Source organism: Orycteropus afer, unplaced genomic scaffold, assembly GCF_000298275.1.
Source record: "Orycteropus afer afer isolate SDZICR_OR568_19922 unplaced genomic scaffold, OryAfe1.0 scaffold00032, whole genome shotgun sequence".
In the NCBI taxonomy this organism is placed as follows: domain Eukaryota; kingdom Metazoa; phylum Chordata; class Mammalia; order Tubulidentata; family Orycteropodidae; genus Orycteropus; species Orycteropus afer.
Genome location: NW_006921619.1, coordinates 6,220,348 through 6,228,706, shown reverse-complemented (window position 1 = coordinate 6,228,706; position 8,359 = coordinate 6,220,348). Strand labels below are relative to the sequence as shown.

The 8,359-nt window shown below is 44.2% G+C and overlaps 1 pseudogene; it reads right to left on the bottom strand.

Annotated features, from left to right (window-relative positions):
- Positions 1-2,212: 2,212 nt before the first annotated feature.
- Positions 2,213-7,716, bottom strand: LOC103192863 (annotated as a pseudogene).
- Positions 7,717-8,359: the final 643 nt, after the last annotated feature.

The following is an 8,359-nucleotide window of genomic DNA, read 5'->3' as shown; positions in this document are numbered from 1 at the left end:
GTCTCTTATCTAGTCTGCAATTTCCCCTGTCCTTTCCTCTCATCCCTGGTAACCAACAAAGAAAAATTCCTTCCCTGTGTAAACCTTTCCTTGATGTTTTACAATAATGGACTTATACAATATTTATCCTTCTGTGATTGACTTATTTCATTCAGCATAATGTCCTCCATGTTATGAGGTGATTTGCAGATTCTTCATTATTCTTTAATGATTCATAGTGTACCATTGTGTGTATGTACTGTAGTTTTGCTATCCATTCATCTGTTAATGGCACTTAGGTTATTTCCATCTCTTTGCTATTATGAGTAGTGCTGTAGTTAACATGGGTGTGCATATATCTATTATGTCCTGGATCTCACTTCTTTAGGATACATTCCTATTAGTGGGATTACTGGATCAAATGGAATTTCTATTTCCAACTTTTTAAGGAAGCGCTATACCATTTTTCACAGTGGTTGTACCATTTTACACTTCCACCGCAGTGTATGAGAGTTCCTCTCCACATTCTAGCCAGCATTTGTTGTTTTCTGTCCTGTTGAACTTTGCTATTATTGCTGGGATGAGATAATATCTCATTTTTGTTTTTATTTGCAACTTTCTAGTTGTTAGGGAGGAGTTCACTGTCATTGAGTTGGATCTGACTTATAGCAACTCCTCCTTGGGTTTCTGAGGCGATATCTCTACGGAAGTAGATGGCCCAACCTTCCTTCCAAGGAGTGGCTGGTGGGTGTGAACCACCAGCCTTCTGGTTAGCCTTAGCCACTATGCTACCAGAGCTCCTATCAAAATCTCATGAGAAGCTATCAAATATACTAGAGCTGGGCCGCATACTAAAGATTCTGATTTAAATAATCTAAGGCCTGGACATTAGTACTATTTTAGGAACTCCTCAGATGATTCTAAGGTGCAGGCAGGATTGAGAACCATTACTCCAGCTAGAAGCAGCCTTTGTCCTTTGAACTTTATCACAGTTTCTCTTTATGCACTCAATGAACTTTAAAAACATGTCCTATGTTTAATTGAATTTATTTAATAAACGTATTTTATTTCTCCAGCTGGGCTATAAGCTCTTGCAGCTTGTGTTGGATTTATCCTCAACTTTCCCACAGTGCTTAGCCATTGTCATTTGTACATATTATCTCTCACCTGGGCACAACAGACATTTGTATTTAAATGAAACCTGAAACCTATTCACCCAGAAAAGAATTCAAAAGAGCAAGAGCTGTATGACTTTAGGCAACTCACGGTAACCTCAGAGCCTCCTGTGAAAGACTGGGTTACCACAGACTCCACGTACTAGGTGGGTTGGGAAATAACACACCAGGGCCAGCTTGGAAGGAAATTGTAATGAACTCTTCCCTGGCCACCTGTACCTAAACTTGCAAACCCCTTCCTCCATTTCCTATTCTTCCTTCACCCACTAGGAGCTCTGGTGGCACAATGGTTAAGGCATCCAGCTGTTAACTCAAAGGTCGGTGGTTTGAACTTCCCAGCTACTATAGTGCCTAAGGCACTTGACTGCTAACCAGAAGGCTGGTGGTTCAAACCCACCAGTCACTCCTTGGAAGGAAGGTTGGGCAATCTACTTCCCTAGTGATACTGCCTTGGAAACCCAAGGAGGGGTTGCTATGAGTCGGGTCTGACTCAATGGCACATAACAACAACAAAGATTTACCACCTTGGAAATGCAATGGAGTCGCTATAAGTCAGAATCGACTCGATGGCAGTGAGTTTGAGTTTTTGTTATACCAGTAATAAGAAGAGTTATTTTTGGGTAAATGTTTGTGATAACTTATTATGAAGTCTTCCTTTTCTAGTGAAAATTATATTTCTAAGATAAACATATATAATCTAAATTCATTTTGGAAATACAGTCTAACTTCTGGGACAGTTGGTGATGATTCTATATGAGCCCAGGGAGGATTGGAACAGGGGGATCATCGGTATATTTGGGACTGTAAGACACTTGACTGCTAACCAGAAGGCTGGTGGTTCAAACCCACCAGCCACTCTTCAGAAGGAAGATGGGGCAATCTATTTCCATAGTGATACAGCCTCGGAAACCCAAGGAGGGGTCACTATGAGTCGGGGCCGACTCGACGGCACATAACAACAACAACATACATATTGGTGCAGAGGACCAGAGTCAGGGGAGGTCAACTGAGGCCAATAGAAAGTGAGCACCAGGGGTGCTCTTGCATGATCAGGACTCCTAGGTGTTCCAGAGGACAATGACCGTGATGATGGAGGAGGCCAGGAAGAGCAGGTAGATGCAGAAGAGCAGGGTGTCCATGATGTGGCTGAACTGCACTCACAGGTCAACTAGCTGAGCCCTTGTCAATCCTGAGCCCCCTTTGAGTTCTGTCTCTTTGGCTCCCAGCTCCTTCAGGCCTGTGGAGAGGACATAGACTTAGCCATGAAGTGGCAAGAAGACAGAATTAGAGAAGTGGGGATTTGGGGAGTTGGGTCCAGTGCAAAGACAGAGTGTGGCCAACGCTGACTTCCCTTACCAGGCAGATGGGTGGAGGTGAGGGCCCGGCCCATATTCTTTTTCCAGAGCTTAGTGGGGCAGCAATTCCTGGGGCTGGTGCAGTGCAGCAGCAGGGAGTGGAGCCACTGAGACATGGGTAGGGGCTGGGTGCTGGCCAGGTACAGCAGGTAGGTGATGAAGATGGTCTCCGGCAGGCTGACCACCATCAGGGACAGACACAAGGCAAAGAAGACACCTGAGGTGAGTGTAAAGAGCATACCTGAGTGAAGCAAGTCACAGGCACCACCAAGTCCCACTTTTCTCTCTCACAGAGAAGTCCCTTTCTAAGGATGCCTTCTTTCTCCCTTCTGCCTCAGCTGCCTCATCAGGTCACCTGCCCACCTGCCTCCTTTTTTATTTCCCATTTTCAACAGTGGGAGGGGGCCTACTGATGAGTGGGGTGCCACTAGCAGGGAGTAGTTTATTCGTCATGAATAGGAAGATGTTGTAGCCCAGCAGAAGAGTTATCTTGAATGGGGCACGATTTCTGCTCTCTGCCGGCAGGTAGAAGCTAAGGGCATTGATGACTATCAGAAAGCCACTGGGCACCAGAAGATATAGAGGATGGGTCTGCGTCTGATGGCCACCTGGTGGGAAGGAGAGAGCAGAGAACCAGGTGAAGCTAGGTCAGGTGAAGGAAGACTGAGGGGTGGTTCTGGTCCTTCTTTCCTTGGTGTCCTCACTCTACCAAGGTTCTTTCTAGGGCTGGATGAGGAGGAGCTTTCATGTGACTAATGAACCTCCCCTATATACACCAAAGAAAACCTAGACCAGAGCTGGTAGGCCAAGGAAGGGGAGCATGGTTTGGGGGACTTGGGAGAGAGGAAGGTTCTGAAGGCTATGGTACCCATGGTCTTGGAAGAAGGGACAAGCTCTGGCCCTGCAACTCAGAAAGGTCCAAAGAGGGAGGTATTGGGGAGTAGATGGTCTGGGGGGTAGATGGTCATGCAGGAACCTCTGGGTTCACATAGAACATGATCTGATCAAAAAGACTGGAGCGCACGGACATCTTCAAGGTGGCCTTGTTGATGCTCAGGAGCACCCACTCTCCTTTTGTGCAGACAATGTCATGAGAAGTGTCTACTATCTCCACACTTCCTTGTGCATGCCCAGCAACATGTTGTCCACTGCAGGGGAGACAAACATTCATTCAACATACATCTGCGCAACACTAACTGTGGAGAACTGAGAGTGATGGATTTCATCTTGCCCAATAAAATGACTTCCTTATTACTCACTTGTCCCCCTTTTTATTCTGGGCTACCTTAGCACCTTGGAAAACCTTACTCTCCACTCAGCTCAGCTCCCCTATCCCACCATCCATACTCTCCAGTCAGCAAATATCTCACTGTCCATTTTTATGTATTTGAAAAATTGGCTTTGCCTATGTATGCTTTTTTTGCTGCCCAGCTGGTTGATCTCATCTGCCTCATCCCTAAACCCCACTGCAACTCACCTGTGTAGAGGAAAGAGCTAAAGGTAAGTGTGCAGTTCTGTTGGTCAAAGGGGAAGTAGAAGATGTCCAGGTCACCCACATTGGTTTGTTATATTTGACATGACCAGATGCTGGTCACCCACATTGGTTTGTTCTATTTGACATGACCATCATTGGTCACAATTGCAGAGAGGTCTTCAGGGGTACAATCCACATCCAATCTAAGTGGCAGAAGGGAAGGAGGCAAGTACTGGGTTTCATATCAGTTTGGGTTTTTGTCTTCAGTTCGGGCTTCCCAATTTTGCTCATGATGATCACTCTGCCATCTTTTCTGGCTACCATTTCCCATCCCTAGGGGAAGAAGTTTGGATATGTTATCAGGAGAGACCAGTTCTTGAAGAAGGATATGCTTGCTGAAGCAGAGAGTCAACAAAAAAGAGGAAGATCATAAATGAGATGAATTGACACAGTGACTGCAACAATTGGCTCAAACACAGCAATAATTGTGAGGATGGATCAGGACCAGGCATTGTTTTGTTCTGTTGTACATAGGGTCACTGTGAGTTGGAGCTGACTCGATGGCACCTAACAACAACAAGGGGAGAAGTTGACCAGCTGTGATCTTACTCCTCTCTGGAGTAAGTGTTTAGTGGCCCCAGAATATGGGTTTGCCCTGCACTGCCCCTGGCCTGTGCTTTGCAGATGGAGCATCCTTCCAGCTTTCTGCAGCCCTGATACCCACGATTCCACAATGAAGATGTCTGGGAGCCACAGGTTCTCAGTTGTCACAGTGAGATTATTGATGTCACCACATTCCTCTGGATCCCAGCTGATGAATGGGTTATCCCAGATCTAGAGCACAGGGCACAGAGGGAGGAGTTATGGCTGAAACCTGGACTTGGTTTGGGTCATCCTCTCATGTCCTTCCATTCCCTTAAAAGTATTTATGTATGTATGTATGCATTTTTAAATAAATGCATATACTATGGGTATATGGTAAAACTTTAACCATTCCAGAAAAGTATAACATAAAAAGTAATATTATTCCTCCATGATCCACCCCAACTCAGTCCCACTATTATTAGTTTCTTGTGTACCAGCCCAGAAAAAAAATGAATAGATATTCCAGCATTTGTTTTTATTTACACAGACTCATACTACACACATTGCTTTTAAAACATTGCTTTTAAAACTTTTAAAACATTGCTTTTAAAACTTTCCTTTCCTTTTAAAACTCTGATTCTTCTTCACTTCCCAGTGATAACTGTCTCTCTTCTCTAGCTAACAGTCTTATTGGCCTTCCACTTCCCATTCAAGGAAACTCTTAAGCTTGACCCTAGATATATTTGGGCCATGAAGCTTACTTAGTAGCTTCCAACTGTGCCACCCTCCATCTCCCTGTATTTTCCACCTAAGTCTTTCAAAGTTGATTGGCAGCAATAGAAAGCTATTTATCACCAGCATTGGCCTCATTCTGGCTGAATTTGTCTGTCCCTCCAGGCACTGTCAATGTCAACAAATGTGATTTTTGCAAGCAAAGCCAGAAAAAAAGGGAAGGAGAGAGAAGGAAGAAGCCAAATCTCACATACCATATTTAGCCACAGAAATGATGTCAGCAGCTGAAGTTGTACATCCTGACCAAAAAAAAAAAAAAAAATCCCATCCAGGATCATTAATGCCATGAAATCAGGTCTTAGTCTACCTCTTGCCTTGCCTTTATTTGTTTCCTGTAGTCCTAAGGTAGGTTAGGAAAATCTAGGTTGAATGGAAAATATAGGTGAAAAAACAATATGGTAGCTCATTGGGAATGTAGTTTTCATAGAATATCCTCATGTTTCCCACAGAAATGTTACTACAGCATTCCCCTGAATGTCTCCCCATCCCATAGGATGAACCTCCAACTTGTGCAAAATCCATTCAGGAAACCCATTGCTCACCAGTGGACCAAGGCCATGTTGGGTTGGCAGGGCAGAGAGTCTTTGTTCCCCATTAGAAGTCTATGGAAAGGATGGAGGGAGCCAGGTCTCAGCACTTCTAAAATGGCAGAAAGGGTGAAGGAGATGTTGACACGAGTGGGGAGGCTAAAGTTGATGATGACTGGCTGAAATGCCTTCTGGTTAAACACAGCCTGGAGGGTAGCAGGGTCCACTCCGTGCTGGTCAAACCCTGTGCAGTTGATGGTGAAAGTGTTTGCCCTTCCTGTAGAGAGAGTAAAGTTTGTGAGTTGGAAGCAGGGTCACTATGTTTTCTAAGTGAGAGGAGTGCCAGGGCTGGCCTGAGAGTCTCTCTGAAGAGAGAGAAAATGTAGACACTGAGAGGAGCAGGTGAGCCCCTCCTCCTGGGCCAAGACTCACCAAGGCTGAAACCCTTCCTGCCAGGGCCAAGGAGGGTGGGCTGGTCTGGTAGGTAAATGATGGGAGCTGTGGTGAGATGAGTCAGGGCTCAGACCTTTCTTCCTGTTTTTTTTGCTTCCATTGAAAGTCTATCCAAATTTGTATGCAAACAGCCACTCTGGGGAGTCCTACTCCTTCCATACTTACAACCCTAAATTTTTGACCTTCATCTGACCATGCTTTTATCTCTCCAGCTTTATTATGGCTCTTCCTCAAACTCAATGACCAAAATTTCCCTCAAAAACTTTTTCCCCTCAATTTTCCCTTCTCACTTTTAGGTTTTCCCATTTTCTGGAAGGAAAAGTCTGGACAGAAGTAAACAGGAGAGTAATATAAACTATATGGTGACTTGTATTCAAGGAGGATTTACTAATGACCTACTATGTGCTGTGCTTTGTATGCTTCTCAAATCCAGTGACTTCCTTAAAGATCTGTGGGAGTCATTTTCAGCATCCTCATCTTGAGGAAATGTCATTCATCACCCACCATGTGGAGCTATACAAAGGACGAGGAAAGATGAAATGTAAAAATCCTCTGTCCTCCTCACCCACACCCTAACCCCAATCATGTGGTTATCTGGTAGTGCAATGGCTAAAGCATTTGGCTGGTAACTAAAAGGTTGATGGTTCAAACCCACCAGCTGCTCTACAGGACAAAGATGAGACAGTCTGCTTGCTTAAAGATTTATAGCCTTAAAAACCCTAAGGGGCAGTTCTACTCTGTCCTATAGGGTAGCTATGAGTCGGAATCAACTAGATGGAAGTGGGTTTGGTTTTGGTTTATAGTTCAGCAAGTCCATACCTAAGCCTCTTTTATTATTGTCTCATACTACTTAATTCATAATTTACATCTCTAAGCTAGGGAGAAACATATCCCAGGAGAAGCAAATGTTATCCTTTTCTCTCCACATCATCTCTATACAGGGTTTTTCAAGTGAGTTTTGAAAGTAGTTATGTTGTTGTCAACAATATCTAAGCCATCTTGCTCATAGATACTATACCTTGGTATATTATATCTTGGAAATGTTGGAAATTATAGAAGAGAGGAATTGGAGAAATGGTAAAAGGGAAGGGCAGATTATTTGGAAGATGCCTATGAGGCCAAATGAGAGAGGGGCTATGTGTACTGATTAGTAAATGGTTTATCATCTGTCCCCAAAAGGAAGCCAAGACATAGGTGTTACGGAGAAAGGAAATACTTAGCTTGTCTATTTTGGATGTCCTCCAGATCTAGAGCATGACAGGTTTCTGGTTGTCATCCAGAACAGCATTCCTGTTTTCCCCTGTCTTACCTTGAAGCAAAAGGCTAATAATGAGGCAGATGAGGAATCTTCTCATAAGAGTCCATCCCCCTTCCATCCTCCTCTGGATTATTCTCTGGGGACTCACCAGGAACCCCCAAACTCTTGAACTTAAAGGAGCTCAGAGCACACCTTAGTTCTTGGTTCTGAATACTGCTCCTGTCAGGTGACTACTCCTGAGTGAGAGGCTGTGGCCTGAGAGCTCACAGGAGAGTGTCCTGCTCTGGCCTGCCCAGGTATGCTTACCTGGGAGGAAGCTAGGCCAAGACTAGGGGAGAGCACTTGTTTAGCAGCCTTGTCTAGATGAATAGTTCTAAATGTGTTCCAAAACACATTTCATACCTTTCTGGGAATATGGGAGGTTTGGGGTGGGGTGATTGAGGCAATTTAATAAAAGTCTCATCACATCCCTGTGAAACTGTGTCTCTGGAGAATATATGGGCCACCAGGAAAGCTATGGTTATGCTTTCTTGTAGCAGGGACAATTGCTAAATTCAGAAGAAAAGTACATGTAAATTATTTTGTTGCACACCTAGAAATGTACCATTTGTCCAACTATAGACATAAGGGATCATTGTCAAAATTGAGTTAAGAAGCTTGACTGAGGATTTAAACTCCTTTTTCTTATTACAGAAATCTGACCAATAGATCTCCGTTTCCACTGCTGGCACCAGAGCAGCCGTATCTCTTGTCTGTACTAC